At 38.4% G+C, this 19,764-nt stretch overlaps 1 protein-coding gene across 2 annotated transcripts in view; it reads right to left on the reverse strand.

The window, feature by feature from the left end:
- LOC117208724 (alkaline phosphatase, tissue-nonspecific isozyme-like) overlaps positions 1-19,764 on the reverse strand; it is a 179,956-nt gene that overhangs the window by 81,906 nt on the left and 78,286 nt on the right. The gene's annotated exons all lie outside the window — the stretch shown is intronic.

Raw genomic sequence — 19,764 nt, forward strand, 5'->3', positions numbered from 1 at the left:
CTGGGTAAAACGAAAGGGACATTTAGATTAAAAAAACGAAAGAGATTACTTAGTCGGAAGGAAAAATTAAGGATATTTAGGAATATTTAAAACGAACACTGTGAAATTCAAAGTAAATTTTCTTATACTATTACTTCGTTATACTATAAGAAAGAATCACGATAGATATAAAATATTTTCGAATGAATAAGGTCCGTTTCGAAACCGATGAATTTGGGAAAACGAAGTCAATGTTCACTCAGTGTTCTTTTTTTTCAATTTAGAATTAAGTAAGAACAAACTATAGACTCAACATTCTGAGAATATCTTAAATCTATAATCGTATGGATAGAATGACAGTTTCTCGATTTCTTTTTCCTTTCGAATTCATAGAAATTCGCTTTCGAGGATCCTGACAAGTTTTCGCTTGACATGCTCGAAAGAAGCATTTACGATACAAAAATAGTTTATCAATTTCCGCGTGCACTCTTGTGCAATGAAATCGGTCGAATTTTTCTCTTTCATAATAAACTCGAGGCGACGCTTCCATGTTCGCGTTAGTAGAAAATTGAAAAGCCGTACAAACGAAAGAATTTAAAGAACGTCATTAAAGGAACGAACGGCGTCAAAGATCCTCCGATGTTTCTCTTTGGTAATAGAAATACCAGAGCCAGTGATAACATTGGTAAAACGACGTGATGGGAACGGAAATAGCCCAGACGATGCGGCCAATGAAATGGATATTTGTCATCTAACTCTTATTCCTTTATCGCCGCGTTTCTTCACTCGATTTTTCTACGTAGACACCATGAATTTCACAATCTGCATATTTCACGCAACATTGAACATTCTTACGGAACTTTTGGAGTTGTTCGCTCGAATCAATCGATAGGATTCGAACACATTTCGCGAGAAGTAGCTCCGTAATGGAGAAATTATTTTTTCACGCGAACAGATGCTCGTTACAAACTGTACAGTCTTCAAAGATAAATAGTTCAGACAATAGATGACAAATTTTAATGATATGAGATCGAACGTCTGATAGAATAACATTTAATTTTTATATGCACAATTTTGAAGGCTACGCTTTTATTAGACCTGAAAGTGTAAAAATCTTTTCGAAATGAGAACGTTACTCAAGAATAGTCTCAGTTTATCCGGAAAGAAGAACATTTGTTATGTTAGAGTCTCGAAAAGGAACAAATATATAAAGTGGACAAACAACAGAAGTGTATGAAAGAAAATTGAACTTGGAATGAGATTGAGAGAATCAGAAGGAAATCGAGCCGATTCACAGTTACGAAATTATCGTTGATGCGCCAATATTTTCAGCAGAGAACACGAGATAACACGTTCGTTTCTTTGAGTGTTCGATTTCAGTAGCAACCACAGCTGTTGGTTTAGGATTAGGACGATCTCGATTGGAACGAACACAGTACACGAAACGCGAATTTGTGGCTTGGCAAGGAGCAAAAGTCGATAGATGCTTGCTTACGTTTTCGACGTGGAAAGGTATATTCGACCTGGAATGCATCTGAAATGGAAAAATCTAATTTTGTCACATCTCCTCTGGCGAACTGTGCCAAAAAATCACTTGCCAATAATACCTTCGACGTATTCACATTAGCCTCGTTATTCGGGCTTTCAAAGGGAAACTAATTTTATAAATGTTAAAGGATTTATAATTGAAATGGAATATTTGAACAAACGTGAAACACCCGGAAAGCAAAAATTGGATAGTGTAATATTCAGTTCGATGCTAAAATTCAACTTTGACGTATGAATGTCTTTTTTGACGTATCTCAATGTCTTTTTCAATTTATTTTAATAGATGTTCCTATCCTATTCTATTGTGCCTTTGTATTCACAAGCTGTCCCCAAATTAAAAACTTTTTGGATTTTTATAATTATAGCTCATACATCAGAACAATCTGTATGTACATTGCATAGATAATCCACAAAAGAGTAATACATTATGAAAATAATATATCAATCAGCCTTTTAATAGAGAAATTCGAGCTTTCCATAGCAAACGTTACCAATTGATATGAAATAAAGCCGATGGAGCTATACTTTAAGATCTCTGCTATTATATCATCGTCATTACATATTTTTTTCGGATATTCAATATTTTTCAAATATTCATACATAGGGTACATTCCTCGGAATGATTTCCTACCCACAGTTTCAGCACGAACTGTAGATTCTTCGTTCCATTACAGGTAAAAGTATGGCAGATTCATATCTGTTCCTGGTTACAAGCGAGTCACAAAGCAACGCCCGTTTCTCCCGATACAACAGCATTTTGAAACAACTCCGCGTTTAGACGGAACAGAACACGTTTTTAAAGATGTATATATTCGTTTCGTTACTTTACGCTGAAAACTTTCGCATCCGTTCCTGGTTCTTTCGACCGCGCGTACTTTTCATATACCCATGGCCTTTGTTCTTCCCCAGAAAATTCCACTTTGTAACTCTCGTTCTTTGTCAGATACTCCCGTGGAATTCATTCTCTGTGCGCTATAATCCCTTTACCGAAGGTGACTTCAAACGAGTATCTACCGATTGATCCTTCCTGGTAAAGGTTGAATTAACTCATTAACTTCAACTTGCAATCCGAAACTGTGACATTAGAAAATGGGAACATATCGTTCAATAAATTCTTCGAATCTGATTGATGGCTTCTCTTCTTTTTCTTTTCGTGCTCCTTTCGTCTTTATTTTTTCTTTTTTTTTTTTTGTAGACGCCTACGATTGGATTTTTCCTTTTTAAATGCTGAATTCAAATTTAATGTTACTTGCATCATCGTGGACAATATCGTTATACAAATTTTACACTGAATTCAAGTTTCTTAATAGACCAAAAGATACAGTAAAATATTGACATTTAAATAAATGGAAGAAATTCTTGAAGGGAGGTATTACAATATCAGGATATAAATATATTCGAACGATAATTCATCGAAATAGGACTTAATAAATTTTGGGGAATAAAAATCAAAGATAGCTCGTTTTGAGAAATGGGACGTTTGAGAAAGATACGGGGCAAGATATGAAACTTTATTGTCAAAGCATAACGAAAACTCGAACGTCGCCTGGCAGCAGCAATAAAAGTTGTCAGACAACAGCATCGTTTCACGAGCAAATCTTTAACTGTCCTTGGCCGGTTAGACACGAGGAATTGAAACTTTGGAAGTAGAGATGCCGTTAAACGTGAATCGCGTACCCGAGATAACAATATCAATGAAGACATAACGCGAGTGCATCTTACTAATAATAACACGGGTGATCAGGTATATAGGACAAGGACAGCGAAATATGTATTAACCGATCGTAACGCGAGACTAGAGAAGCGTGAGTCGTTTCACGAATTAAGATAATTGCAACGATGCGGAAGCACGTATAATCACTGAGCCAATCTCGTTCGAAATGTTCCCGGAAAATGGAAGAATAAAACTAAACTAACTAAACTAAAAATTGTACGAACGCATATCGTAGAAAATTAATTGTCTTACCGTTTCCATTAATTTATGAGCTATTTCAATGTACCCTTCTAACTAAGCTGCAAGATAGAAGATTAACTCTATGGGGAACTAATGCCTAAATGTATGGATTTAACAACAAAAAATGAGATTTTTTCACCTCGAAAAAAAAAATGTGAGAGAATTGGCACACGGTTATTAAAAACTTCGGCCATTCTGTGAAAGCGTAAAGCTTCGACTGTAAATAATTTCGAAGCTGGGTGAATAGCGTTTGATAGAATTTAATACAGGGTATCGAATCAAACAAATAAAACGAAAGATATTTCTCTGTGGAGATTACAATGATAGAGCCTATCCTAAATTGACAAAATGCATGTTTCACTTTGTACTCTCTAAAAACTCTTTAACCTCTCTAAACAATTCCAGCCATCGCGTACGGTCAAATATTTTTTAGAAAGCCCGAGCAAATCCGTAACCGATCTATACAAACGACACATACAAGTACATTAAAACATTATTAACTGTATAATTTATTAAAACACTAAAAATCATTCTATGCATGTGGATATGTAAAAGCTATTAAATAAATTATATTATATTATTATAGGATGCAAAGCAACTTCGCTTAAATATCTACGTTCTCATGAATATTCAATTCCTCTGATTGATCACATTAATGACGTGTAAAATATACTTATATATTTTATGTAATCGTCACGTAATTAAATAATCAGAGAACATTTGTTCGACAGATTCTCATACAGGAGGTATAAACATGTAGAATGCAAATATTCTGATACTCGATCATTGCACATATATTCCAGACAAGAATATACCAATAAATCAGCGTACAACGATGCTCTCAATTTCTAAGTAAATCTATTGGTTCCGTAAATAAACAAGAGAAAACAAATCTTCCTAGCAACAATTCAAATGTCATTCATCCGTAATAAAACGCGTCACTCGCGTCCCGACTGAGGCTGACAAGTGCACGACCACTCTCCCTCGCATCATTCCCTCAAAACTATGGTCGAGAATATACCTCCCTCTCCTGTCTGCCACCCAGTATAGCATGATTCTCTGTTACATCCTCCTTTTCTCCAAGCTAAACGTTATGAGAACATGGAGTGACAGGCGAACGTAATTTCCCATGACAAACAAGGGCCCGTCACTCGATGGTCTAGCGGACACGAAAGAGGTCTCCCCCTTGAAACTTAGCGGGGCTAAAAGCCGTAAAATTCGCCCGAATAGTAACAGGTTGCCGTAGCTAGGCAATCACGGTTGCATCGTGTCGAAACGCAGTCGTGTCACGATTCTCTGTCGGATAAAATACGAGAAGATAAACGCGTAATTAACAGATCGATTTGAAAACAAACGTATTCGTCCATCTGTGCAATAAGCCAGATAATATCTGCACGCGTGTGTGTACGCGTTACAGGACGCGTGTACACGCAGCTCGTGCCCGCACAGATGAATTCGTGGTTAATAATTCGGATGGGAATACGGACGTTCGGTTTTACGAGCGCATCGTTGCTCGATTGTCACGGCGCTGAATTTCCGGTTGATACTACGAGAGGTTTTTTTTACCAATGAAACGCGATTATTTTCGCGTATGTGCGGTTCGACACTTTTCAATATGACGAGACATCAAGTGTCGAGCTGTCTGGAAACTTGAGCTTCCGGATATTTTGTTTCTGGCTTTATGGAACGCTTCGAGAGAACTGAAAGCTCGTGAAAATAGTGATAGCGCTGTCTGTCGTATCGTGATAGGCAAGCACTTTGATGTATTTATCTAATACGGAAAAATAATAAGACACGTGAATATTTAATTCATAAAAATAAATTTGGAAAATATCGCAACTGACTTGTCTCCGTAATTTACCGTCCCATATTTTCCAACTCAAGTGTCCAAAACTTCCCTCATTACTCGCTTCTAACGATCTCTATCTCCCAGATGCATATTCATTTCACGTTTTTCCATATAATTAAACGAATTCGCTAACGTATTTTGGAGCTAACAGGGGGATAGACTCCTTGCGTTACGCTTAAAATCTTCTCCGTTAAATCTATTTTTTACGTAACCAGATAAAAAAGATTTCCTGGATACTGTGGATTTAATATTCTGTACTGTAGCTATAAAATTCTGTCGTGCAGGTAACGGAAAACGCCGAGGAATTACGTTTAACAAATTTTTGAACAATTTTTTCAAGCGCCATCAACGACTATTCTCCGGTCGTTTATTCAGAGTCTCACAATGGGAACGAATTAAATATTTTAGAGGAGAGCAACTTTCCACGAAAGCAAACATTTCACGCAGAATAACGTTCTCCAACAATGAAGTCGCATCATTTGCAACAAATTTCACGCTCCAATGGGTATCTCACGTAAGTTAATATCTAATCCTTTCCATTCCGCGCCGCAAAATTTATTATATTTGTGTACTATATTACGTATATATTTTCCCATATCGAGCCTCGGGAACTTTTCGAAATTTATTTCCAACCAATAAAGACGTCCGAACCTCGTGATATTTTCGTAACTTTAAAATACAGTTATCGCCCGGCCGCGGCCAGGTTCACCACAGCGTGTGTTATATACCCGAATACGCTCGGTTCGGGCCGCACGAAACAGGAAAAATTTATCGTGCTACGTAGAGTTAACACGATGTTTCGTGCAAGTTGGCAGCGGCGTGTCGCTGATAACGTAGCCGGATTACACGCTAAAACTTCGGGGGTGTAAAAGGGTTTAAACGGATGGACGTGAAGCGCGTGGCTTCGGAAACGCCAAGAGGGGTCGATGAATCCTGCGATTTCGAGCTGGTGAAGGAGTCGAAAGATAAAACCGTACGATTAAATAAGACTGATCACGAGCCATTTCGAGGTATTTAACCCTTAGACTACTAACGGGACACATCAACCACAAAGTATATGTACAGTTACTATTGGTATTTGGAGCTATACGAACTTTTTATTTTTTCGTATATCCTGTGCCTTTTATCTTGTTACTATCTACTGTACTGTACTTTTGTAATTACTGCGCTCACAGTTTTACTGCAGACACTTGTCCAATACCAGTGAAACACGCACTCCTCTCAGCACCTTACCACTACCTTCCTGACTTGTTCTATCTACAAATATTTCATTGCACAACTATACTTAAATTATAAGTATATCTGCATCTATAGTGAAAAGAGGCATAGATTTGGAAAAAAAAGACTTTATAACGTTACACGACTGCGAAATAACCACTGACGAACAAATTATTCGAGATTAATCAGAGTGAACTCATAACTCGCGAATAATTAGCTGGAATGATGGAGAATGATTGGCGTTAATTTCCTGTTGTTTAATCAGCCTGGGTGGAGTGATAGTTTAGGCTGGTAGGGCCGAACGAGGAAAATGTGAGGTAATTTTCTATATCGAGCAGGTGGAAACGCGTTTAAAAGTGGCCCAGGGGTGTCGTCGGAAATAAAAATTCCCACAGGCGGTAAATTGTTCGAGCGAGTGCTCGGAAAGTCGCAAATTGCCGAGCACTTTTTGATGCGCGCGTTGCAGCGCGTTCGGTGGCCGTTACCAGGGAAAATTACCGACTATAATTTCGGGGCGGCTAGCGCATGCATGGGATAACAGTACGGCTACGGGGTGCACACGAGAGTCAGATACTGGTACGTGTAATTCACATTGTGCTTTTGGGCTGGATGCGTGATTAACAGTTTAGAATGCACGCAGCGCGGAAATGTTTAACATCTCGGTCAGTAGGTGAGCTTGCGATTAACACCCTACTGTATCGGAGGGTTGGGCGCGAGGGATGCGATTTATGGCCCGCTTCTTCGTTTCACCGTGAGATCGACAATTTTGCTTGATTGCCGTGAACAGTTGCGAGTGAATTGGAGCGCTGATTGTTTTGCGTGTTTAACCATTGAAAGTGATACGAGAGAGAAATTTCAAAATTTCTGGATACCCTATAGTAATTATAATAGAAGATAGAATACGTAATGCGGGGTATCCTGAAATAAACGATACTTTGTGAAAGACGAGAATCGTGAAGTTACATCGCTTTAAATAATACTTTAGGATCGAATATCGACATACACGTTTCTCATCAAATCAAGTTTCCAAGTAATTATGGAGAACGCAGCTTCCTCTCACTGGTATCCATTTTTTCCCGCTCTCCATCAATCACCGTTCTTCCTGTCTTTTTTAATGAAGTCCATCGTTATCTTACTTAATATACGTTTTCTAATCATCTTTCACATACACATTACCGCGGTCTTCCTTCCTACGCTAACTTCCTACGTTAATCAGTGTTCGTCTTCATAATCTCATATCTGCTCACGTTATAACGCATTCCTTATGGAAGAATTTCCTTCCTGTCCTTCTTGTATGTGAAAAACCTGTGTATATACTCCTGACGCTTCCTTTTTGCATGAAGCAAGGTAAAATCTTTTCAGACTCTGAATGACGCTCGAGAATACATATAATATAATACGGTCAAAGGAGCATGTGCAATCTTAGAGTATAATTTCTTTTCAGATCGTTGGTTATGAAGTTTCCGGCAATATTCTTGTTTCTTCGAATAAAACTATGCCCCTCTTGGAACACGTTCTTTCTTTCACCTATTTTGAAACATTTTTTGTAAACTAAACGATGGTCTTCGAGCAAGCCGCGAATATATCCTTCGCTCTTTTTACTCTGCTATTTCTTTTATCGTATCCGATGCTTTCACGTCCAGAAAATATTCGATCACATCTGTCAAAAAACTTGCATGCTCGCATCACAATCTCAAATATTCGTTCCAAACGCTCTACGTTTATACCTCTATCGATCTATACCAAATACTCTTCATTCGCACATTCACAACTACAGCCAAGCTATTCGACAAATTCTATCGCCGTAACGTCCAGCCACAAATATCGCAACTATCTTTCCAAAATATCCAATTTCCAAGCAATTTCTCGAAACAAAAGTCATCGCCATCCTCGTTATTATCTCACGTAGCCAAAGAAATAATTGAACGTACAAGCTAGGACCGGGACATAGAATATATTCGGTCGCACACTTATCTGCAGTTCGACTTTTCTCGTGGTCGGGTAACGTGCACGTTCATCGAATTTCGCATGCTCTTGGACTGCGACGCTTCTGGCACGGAATCCTTCCGCTATCGTTTACAATGCACCCTATATCGAAAGTTCTCCACAGCATGTGCGCTCGGATCCGGCGACACAGTTTCCCTCGGAATCATTTTGCCTGCATACCTCATATCCGAAGTTCACCAACTTTGAATTTGCTTCCGCATCCGCGAATACGACGCAGGAAGGAAGAAGTCATCTGCGCGAAACAGCTCGCTACGCGATCGTTCGTAGAAGTCTAATCTCTCAAAGCGCGAGATTCGTCGTTCGACGTTCGACGACTGATTTTAATGCACCACGCTACCTCGCCGATCGATCGATCGAAACCGGTGATTTATTATAAGGACGGAGTTTGAAAGGTTTCCACGAGAGGGGTTTTGGAGTTTCAAAGCGATAATATCGTATATTGGACAAACATTGGCGATTTAATTAACGATCGACTGCGAATAAATTTCATTGTATGAAAAATTCATCGCTGTTTCCTGACGAGGCGAATGGGATACCTTTGATAAAAATTTTACTTGTCATATGTCGAATTATTTAACGTGGAAATTAGCGAAAGATGAGAACGAGCGATACTTAAAAATATTTCGCTTATTGCTGGAACATGGAGCAGTCTATAAAAATTGCTACAATTCAATCGAGGGTCCATCCATATTCACATCCCCATTTACAGGTAGAATTATTCTCAGCCTATTACGACCGATTGAACGCCATTTCGATATTATTTCGATATCAATTATCAGAAACATTCTTCGTTGGAAGTGGTTCAGGAAACAAACAACAGAACATTTCACTTTAAATTCTACGCGGTAAAATGCTCTTTAATAGCGAAATTCATTATTCAAAGGAAATCAATAGCGGTAGAAATATGAACTCGCGGCTTGCAGATTGTACGATTGTGATCCATTCACAGATTTTGCACGCCAGTTTTCATTAAATTTTTCCTCTTGCCGTGCAAAAAGAAACCCACGAGCCGCATTCACGTCAGCATAGGCATCGACTAAAGAAATTACAAAGTGAACGTAAAGTAGAGCGATATTCGAATATCGTTGGGAAAGATTCGTCTCCTCCTGGTGGAAACCAATCGGCGAGAAAGGCGAGGAGAAGCACTACGGTCGAAGAATCGATCGATATCGATGTGTATGGATTTCTCTTTCCACTCGAGTCTGTCAACAACCGCGTTCTCGCGAAGTTTCCTTTTGTCTCGGCCGTCTGGTCGAAAATCGAACTATTTGCGATTCGTTCCCAAGCTTCGCTAGCATTGCATCGGTAGTCGAGTGAGAAAGAAGCTGAAAAGTCCGTGTGCACGAAAACAGACGGAACACAGGGAGTAGGAGAATAAAGAAGAAAGGAAGAAAAGAATGGACGGTACATTTCCCGTTGTTTAGCTGTGGAACGAGCCTTTTCCCACCGAAAGTGACGCGCGCTACTCGGCCTCTCGAAGAACTTTTAAATCCTCGACATTTTACCGGCGGCAGTGCACAGAGTTGGTCTTGTTTCCTACCATTTGCTCGCGTTTCGAGTACCCACGGTACCTATCGGATCAAAAGGAGGCAGCAATACCTCGGCATTAATTTCCCTGACGCTTGAGAAATGCGTCGTACCGCAGTTTCCAATCCCCTCGGTACCGCTTCGGCGACCAAACTCCAAGCGGTGGGTTAAAGTGCTCGTAGTCTCGTAAATGTACAGGGTGGAAAGTTTTGAAAACACGAATGTTTCCAATGGAATACATGTTCACCAATTTTTTAGCTTAAACACTACGATCTTCGACTGCCGCTGTTGAAAAGTGAAATATTTCGAGTGCTTTCCAGTAAAACCAAGGGATTCAGAGGGAGGAAATGGCAATATCTTAAATCTGAGAAATTTTTCTTCATAAATGAGGATCTTATATAATATCGTATTATATAACAAGTATTTAGGATTCAGTTGATTTCAGTTCATAGGACATATTCCATTTAAGTACGACAAGTTAGAGCGTTGTTTATCTATTGCACAATGCTACTCATCAAAGAGATTAGTTCGTACGCGTGTTGATCCTTTAACTATGCTTTCGAGCGTCGGCCAATTACGTATTTGTATAGGTACTGGCTGGCTAGAATGAAAACTTAACGCGATTAAATCTCTAATTGGACGCTAAATCAAACACTGCAAGTTGATTCTATCGCGGCGATCGATCCGATATTTCTCGATATTGAAGAACAACAACTTTAAAAAATAGGATTACTCAAACCATTTCTAAATGCACCACGTACGTGTCTCTTGCTCCTCTTAAATGCACCAAAAACTAGGTCACAAAATAATTCGCTTTATAGTATAGTTAAAGCATTTATAAAACTAGATTTTTCATTGTACTCCTTCCATTGTCAACCTTCCATACCATTTCAGGAAAAAATGGATATTCTTGAATATATGTTGAGCTCAATTGCAGTAGTAATCTGACCCAGGCAAATGTACGTCCGCGCAACTAACATTCGCTCGAGACACACCTTCCAGACTTTCGCTCGGTATTACGTTCATGAGGGCAGAGCTAAGATTTCTATACGTTTTATTAAGTTTCAAAACTCTCATTATCTTGCAGCATGTTTCTCATAAATAATACAAATAAACTTTCGGTGAAATGTCAATATAGTATCTTAATGGATCCTTCAAAACATCATTGCCGTTCGAATATATAATCCTAATATTAATATTACGTATAATATTTTCTCATCTTCGTGTTTTTCATTAAAACGATTAAAACGATTACAACACGTGTAAAAAAATAGATATACATTTATTACTAATTATATAGTAATAATAGTTTACAAGTAGCGCCTCGAAGTATGCTGTATTCACAAATTAATAATTTTGTCACTCGAGCTGCATTTCCAACGAGCCATTCATCTCTGTAGTCGCTTGAACAACCTAACCTGTACTAACGAATAAACGGCGTACACACCTTCCTGATTGACAATCGCCGTAACGATCGAACGTTTTCGCGCAGTCGCCATGATCTTACGCGATCGAGCTTTCGTACTCGTCACTTGCTCATCGTAACTCCATAAATCAGGTGGGAACTGGGGCAAAGGGACGCCAAAAATTCCGGCTGAGTTGCCACGAGCCGTCCCGCATAATCCTGATTATCAAGCCAGACTCGACAATCCAGGTTTCTATGCTCGTCGGATCCTCGCACGATCCAGCGTCACGAAATCACTGGGATCGATGAGAAACGTTGAATATAATTTCCATCCGAGCTGCTCTCCTGCGGCACCGTTAGCTACCCGGTGAGCGTAACGCGCCTGCAAACTTTCTAATATCCCTAGTTGAGTGCCACGAACACGAACAGCAGCCGGAACAGCGAAACGAAGAAGAAACGGAGGCACGAGTTCGAACAACCGTGAAACTTCCTCTCGTTCTTGTGTCTCGGTCTCGACCCTGGGATTAAGTGGACGTCGCGCCACCGCCGCCGCTGCCGCCGTCGCCGTAGCAAACGATGGAAGCGTTCGATGTTCCGGGTGTGCGCGGCGTTTCTCTGCTCAACGTTCCCGGTCGTAGAGCAAAATAGCGACGTCTGTGGCGGATGAAAGAGCAGAGGGAGGAACGAACGATGGGACGGGGATGCGGCAAGTTGAAAAACGGGGTGGTAGTCGTCGAAGCGTTAAGAAGGCGTTTCGATATCGCGGTGAAACTTCGCGAGTCCGAAAGCAGAGTGGCGTGTCGCTGGCAAACCAGAAGGATGAAGTACGAGACAAGCGTTGAAAACGGGGCAACTGCCGGTTCCAGACGTGCTGGTGCGCCGGGTAAACGACACCGGGTTTCGAGTTTACGCGTTCCGTTCTCTCGAGTCTCGGCCAGTCGAAAACCAACGGCTGACTAAATGTCGCCGCTGGCCCGAAACCAGACGGGAAATTAACTTGGCGAATAGAAATTTATGCAGTTCCTACGCCTTTGTCGTACGCAACAGTCGACCAGAGCATTAACTCGCATTATGCGAGTAAATTCGCTGTGAAATTGATGGAAAGAACTAGCTGCACAGAAACGGAAACTGTTAGATGCTTCGTCCGATTCTGTCTATCTTTCTAGAGAGAGGAAATCGAACGCCGTGGACAAACGATAAAAGAAACTTCTAAGATTGATATTTGCTTTGGCGAGCTCGACTCGATTGACGATCGTGTATCGTCTGGGACTCGGTTGTCTTTGTATAGAAAAAAAGACGTCACGTTCTACCAAGTTAAACTGGTATCAAATAGAAGCGTGGTTAATTAACTGAATTATCTTCGAGAGGAGATAGAAATTTAAGAGGGCTTTCGCTAAGGGCTTTTAAATTATGTCATCATTTGCTTTATTAAAACGGGTTTCAAAGTTTTCTTTCTATGTGATGTGAAAGACTCTTCATACGGAGAAGTTTGAAAAGAAGTACGTCAGTGAAAATTTTCTCGCAGCAAAGTAACCTGTACAAAGTTTCAAAAACACTTCTCTCAAAAGCCATTACAAATAGCAACAAAATTTGTATATAACGCAAATAGTATACTTCTGCAAATAATATCAAGAGAAAAACTATTCGATCGTATCTTTTACATTTCTCTCTATTGATACGGTAAAATTAACGCTAAAAAGAGGTTAATTTTCGCTTCTTCGCTTTGCGGAACATTCTTCCGCGTCTTTTCGATAAAACAAAATCTTCGAACTGTAGTCCACGAAGAAGGGAGAATCTACGAAAGGAGACGAAACTTGAACTGTGGCTAGTCATGCGTTGCGATATATCGGTAAGAAATGATGAATGATAACTTTCTCTCGGTCGCCGGTTTATAGACAGATGTAAAGTTAATCACAAGACTCACGATATTGGAAACTAGGCAAAGCAACGGGCGACTATCTAAGCCACGGGAAATGCCTGGTGCCTTTGAAACGGCATAGCGTATAGTATCGAACGACAGGAAGACGAAATAGCAGCGGAGCATCAAAAGTAAAAAGCGAAAGAACACCTTGCCATTTCCAGACACACGCCATCAAGATCGCTCGGTCGAATCTCGGCTTTGTGATATTCTTTTGCGCTGTTTACCAATGTGCGCCCAATAAAAACACGCGAGAAACCGGTCAAAGACACTTAAATACGGAGCAAACTGTTTGCAGGAGTTTCTTTTCCTTTTTTCCCCTGTTTCGTTCCTTTTGCCCGCTGTATATCTTGAACAGGGAAAAGACCAAGAGAAAAAAAGGGAAAACTATTCTTGATGTAATGTAACAACGATTAATTAATCTGGTGACTCGCTCTCGTGGAAACGCGCGTCAAATAATTATTTTACTCTCTGAAAGTATCAAAGCGGAGCACGAGTTGATAGAACACGAATTCGAATGTAGTTTCCCTCCATGATAAATTTTCATCTCCAGACATTAAATTAAAATTCGTAGTATCCGTTTAAAAAATTCGCTAGGATAACCGTCTTAAAGCTCGTGAAATGCGTGATAAAATTTAATGAATCTCTGCGCTAAAAATGATGAAGAATCTTGCGAAAACGATACTGTTGGTAAAATTATTAATGACCTTTAAGGGTATCTTGCCAGAAAATGTTCAACCTAGGAATATTTATAAGCCACGTAACGATAAGTATCTGCTTAAGAGTGTATTTTCAGAAGAAAATGAAAAATCGATTCGATCACCGCTTAGTACGTTATTGCTTTTTTCTATACATTGACTATAGTCGATATTACATTTGAAATGCAAAGTTTTCTCCTGGTTGCTAGGAAACCTTAGTCACTTTTACTAACTAAGATTATCGGAAAGGGAGGGCAACGTTAAAGGCAGGATATAAAAAAGATAAGGGTTCGTTACCCCGACTCTGTCATCAGTAAATGGTTAGATGTCGTCCTCTGCGAGAGGAACACTCGGCTCGAAGGCAAAAAACGGGCTTAATCAAGCCGCACTAACGTGATTATTTCATGACAGCCTTTAAAAGGAGGTCAGTTAATGCTCGCGAGCCAATGTAAAGAATACCTTGAAGAGTAATTAATAATTTTCTGTAAAGAGTTCGGCAGGAAAATTGTTAATAAAGAATTCGTGACCTAACGAGGTTCTAAAATAAAATAAAAATTAAATAGGATCGAAGAATCTTTTTACGTAGGAATTTTTATTGAGTGAATATTGTGCCGTGTCGCTCGACATTCGCGATTTTTCGATACCGACTGCATGTCTATTAAATCAGTGCATCTCTCTCAATGGATCGGTTAAAACGTTTTACAAATCTATCGATACAAATGCCTGTGCGATCAGAATATCTCACAGTTGCTTCCTCGTTTAAAACTGGAAAAATAATATCACATCATTTATTTATTATTTATTAACCACCTGATGGATTTAACGTAGGAGAATCGCGAGAGTATCAAGAAATCGAATTGTTTCTATAATAAAGTTAAATAGTTGCTGTTAATACGAAGAGCGATCAAATATTCCGTAAAATGATTTCGAACGCGAACAGGAATGTCAGGAGGATGGTAACGAATTTAGATGAAAATTAACATTAACACCGACTTACAATTCGATTTCGCCGACTCGTTGCCAAAGTAGTTGGCAACCCGTTGCGAATTATCTCTGTGAGGCCGCTGATGCAATACACACTTGCTAAGTCAGCACACAGTTGCTAACATCAGGGAGATTTCATTTGCAAGCTTTACTTTGTTCGAATGTGCATGTCCGTCTGGTTGCAGGGCGTACGATAATTTCTTGTATAACCGTTCCTCGAGATGTAAATACCGGGGCAGCGTGAATTCGCGTAACCGTTCGTTGTCGACTTCCGCGCTTTGCTTTGAGTAGGGCCGTTTAAATTATCATTGCCCGTACAAGTAATTATCTAGTCGTAGCGAAGAAAACTGGCCAGCGAAGTAACGGCGCTTCCAATGCTATATATTTAACTCAGCTGGAAATGAAGCACCGTAGCCGGGAAACTCTTGTTCTCTTGAAACTCTCGACTAAGGCAACTTGAAAATCTGGAAGCGCGGCTGTTTAAACGCCATTCGTTCTACTTTCCCACCGAATGTTCGTGCAATCTTAAAAGACTCAGGTCACGATTTGTATCGTTGCCTGCACTTACGACGTACAGCTTTCCTCAATATAACGTCGTCGGTTATTTAATAATTACATTCTTATTTAATAAATAATACATATATATAAAATATTTTTTTATTTAATATCGCGAATAACGGGGATTAGCGAAATCAAAATAAAAAGGGGTAAGAAATTCTGCCGGTTCATATCAGAACGTTATAAGTATTTATTGATTTATATTTCGATTAAACTTTGCCACGAGGAAAAGAATACTATATAATAATATACAATAATAACATATAATCGCTATTAATCTCCAATGAATCTGTTTTATTCGAAACATTCGTTAATCCGGTAATTTTTATGGCGGTATGAAATCGCCAGCCAGTTTATAAAAATTGCAATTTCTCACTGTACCAAACGAGACAATTAAAATGGCCAAATAAATCTGCTTCAGTTGGATTAAGTGTAGATAATTCGAAACGTATAAAATAAATCGATACCAATGGGTATCGACGTGCTAAAGGCAAACTTGGGAAAATATATTGTTATACTACATAGCATTCCAATAAGTTCATATTATACAAACCATTAAGCTCTTCTGCATTTAAAGATATACAAACTAAATAAATTAGGATAAATTAGAGTTACGTGAATATTATCAGCCACTCAAAAGATGCAAGTAATCATAATCGTATATGTAATCGAGATATTAAATGATCGAGATATTGCCAGTAATCGCCAGAAAACGAAATTCTCTGAAAACCTATAGAAATTACACTTTGCGATACCTGATCTTGATTCTTGGGAATCGACCGTGATCGAACGAAGCGAAAAGAAATCTGCGTTACGGTGATATCTACGATGATTATGTCGATTAATACAGTCGAGACTTCCTCTCGGACTCAATTCTAACACAATTCTAACACAGGAAAAATTGTTACAAACGCGTGGTTTTATTGGTAACGTGTAAAGGTGATAAAGATCCACAAGAACTTCTGTACAATAAAACGGAAGCTCGAAAAATCAGTGGGTGTAGTTGTGTATTGCGTAGTCAGAGCATGATCATTCACACGATTTCTCGACGACGATTTCACTACGAATTCCGGCAAAGGTTTTTATCTTTACACGAATATAAACCATGTGTCCTCGTTTCGCGTTTTTATCTATAAATCAATATCTCGCCGGGTCTCGTCTCTCCCTGTTCGAGCATTTTTTACAGCGTTCCCGCGTAAACAGTTTCGCTGACACTTTCATCTTCCGCATCGACGGGCCTCGTTTATCGATAAATATTCGATTCTCGCAGCTGCAAACTGGTTGCCTGTTCGGCACCCTCGCGACGCTCTCTTCCTTCCAACGATCGCAGGGAAAATATCGAAAGGGTTGACAGTGTTTGCAACTACAGGGGTTGCGACACTTTTACAACTCACTTTGGACCGTGTACTTGTCAACCGAATACGAATCGATCTGTTATTAATGATCCTTGTTGGAAATCATTTTTACTATTTTTAGTTATGCGTATAGAATGACTATATACAGTTATTGGTAAATAAAAAACGTTATGTTTGAGAAAAATTTGTCGAGTGAAATAATAATAAATAAATTTGATTTAGTATGTCGTAGTACTAGGAAAGGGGGTGTTAATAAATCATATTAAATTCTACATATTGATGTTCCAATGATGCATGAATGTATAAGAAGTATTTTATCAATGAACTTACAAACTCCAATAACTCTTCTAACTACAAATTTGAACTAACTTGTAAGAAAGTTGTAAGAAATTCTCTGCCGAGAAGATATTGGAACTTCGTTACGAAACAATATTTGAAAGACGCTAAACTTAAAATACCAGTATTCTAATAAAGCATTAGTTCGCTTAGAAATGGAAATTATAAATTTCAATAATTCTTTAAACAATCTTGAACTATCCATTGCACTTCTTGCACCATTAAAAAGGATAAAAACTAAGATATATAAGTTAATTGAATTGAGGATAAATAAGTAATATCGTAGCAACCTCGAGTCTTCGTCAGAAATCTACGAAAAGCGCGACAGTAAGCGGATAATTGATCTGGTTATCAAGGACATAAAAATCGCAAAAATTCGATTCGACTTTTTATCTTGTCGGTGATTTACATACTATTCTAATTCATACCTTGGTCATGATTTAACGAAGCAAAGAATTCGAGCCGCTACCCAATATCGTGATTCAATTTCACACCGATACAAGCTCGCCTCCTTCCGGCGACAATTATCCTGGAACGCTTTACATCTCCGATTTCAGTCGACTGTTCGTTTCAGCAATGAGTGCACTTGATCGAAGTTAGCTGGAGGCACGGCTGCTCCTTGTCAACGAGTACGCTTAATCGACGCGGTATTTAAACGGATTGATCACTTTTAGAAGCCTATAGAAATCACTAATCCTCCGCTGCTTGTCTTCGAATCTCACTTGACAAAGTATTTTTAAAATACCGGCGTAGGTGTTCTTTTGATACGGATAAATGATAAAATTTTATTCGTGAGATTACCTGTTTCGTTCTACAATGTATTAGGTTGTCCGGAAAGTTTCTTTCGTTTTATAAAGAAATAATAGACGCACAATGTTTCTTTGTTTTATATTAGTTTATTGAATTATGCACGAACATAATAATAGAAATATAACGAAATGGATCATACCTAATTCAAAAAATAATATAAAACAGAAATTGTTGTACATCTATTATTATTTTATAAAACAAAAGAAACTTTTCGGACAACCTAATATATGCTACAAACTTCCTTGAGATCGTATTAGAAATTTCCATTCGATGGAGTTCTAAATATTAATTTAAAACGCTGTGGTTCGCGACGAACGAGATAGTATAAGGAAAATATGTCTCGATAAATTACACATAGGTACATATATGTGCAAATTTATTCGTTAGATTCTCCAATTTACTTTCAATTTGCGATAAGCAAAATTCGCGAACACTCCTAATTTGAGTAATATCCAGCCGCATAAATTTCATTAGTCGTCGTACCTCGTATCAGCAATTGGCGAAGTTGCTGCATCCTCGTAAATACGATCGATTGTGCAGTCGGAAACCAGTCTGGTTTCACTGGGACATCTCGTTTTCGAGAAATTCACGAACTACAGTTTGAAACAGCGGTCATGAGTTTTCGATATTCGACGCTATTACGATATCGCACCGTTATAATGTTAATAACATTGTACGTGTGCCGTTTCTCGTGTGCTGTTTCATGGGAAATACCACTGAGCATACCAATAAGTGTGCAACCATAAAAATAAGTAAAGAAAAATTGTTTCGATAAAAATGTTTTTTAAACGTTGAAAATTTCACGGAATTCGTGTACATGCGTTTCATTCGCTATATAAAGAAACTAGGCAGGAATAATAATTATAATTATTGGGTTTGGTAACCTCAAAGTATCCGCCTTCTGTTATTTAATGACTACACAATTTTAAAACTTCAAGTATCAAACTATATTTGTCGAAGGTAGAGTGATACAAAAATGCAGGGAACACAGAAGTTTTTGTTTGAACCAATATATTATCCTAATTAATAGATAAGTGTCATATAATAATACACATTAAATAAACTGTTTATTTTATCATTTTTGCGAATCAAATGTTGTATTTAAATTCTATGTAGTTTAAGCACAACAAAGTCCAATCCTCTTATTTAATCAAGAATTCTAACAAGAAAGATGAGCACAGAGAAGCAAACGTTTTTAAATACCTCGAAATTTAATTTGCACCTCTGAAAAGCAATATTACCTGTGTGGTTAACCCAAACGACATATTTTACTTGCAATGTATTATTGCTATGCTAAAAGAAAAAGAAGGACATTTGCAAAAGAAAGGTTTTTCTTGTAATTAAATTAAATAAAAGAAGAAATATAATAAAAAAATCTGCAAGACAAACAATGCTTAACAAAAAAATTCATTCACTCTTTCATTATCACAGTTAAAACTCGCCTTTTATACTCTAAACTTTAAATTAACCGTGATAAATGTTATGTGGCAGTACATTTAAACATTTAAAAATTCGGACAATCTTTTTATTAGTATCATTACTCCGGTGAATTATTATTCCGCTTTAATCATTCGTCACAAACTTTAGTTTCGAACGGAAGTTCGGATTTAACAAACCT

This window comes from Bombus bifarius, unplaced genomic scaffold (genome assembly GCF_011952205.1).
Source record: "Bombus bifarius isolate JDL3187 unplaced genomic scaffold, Bbif_JDL3187 scf7180000008161, whole genome shotgun sequence".
Classification (NCBI taxonomy): Eukaryota; Metazoa; Arthropoda; class Insecta; order Hymenoptera; family Apidae; genus Bombus; species Bombus bifarius.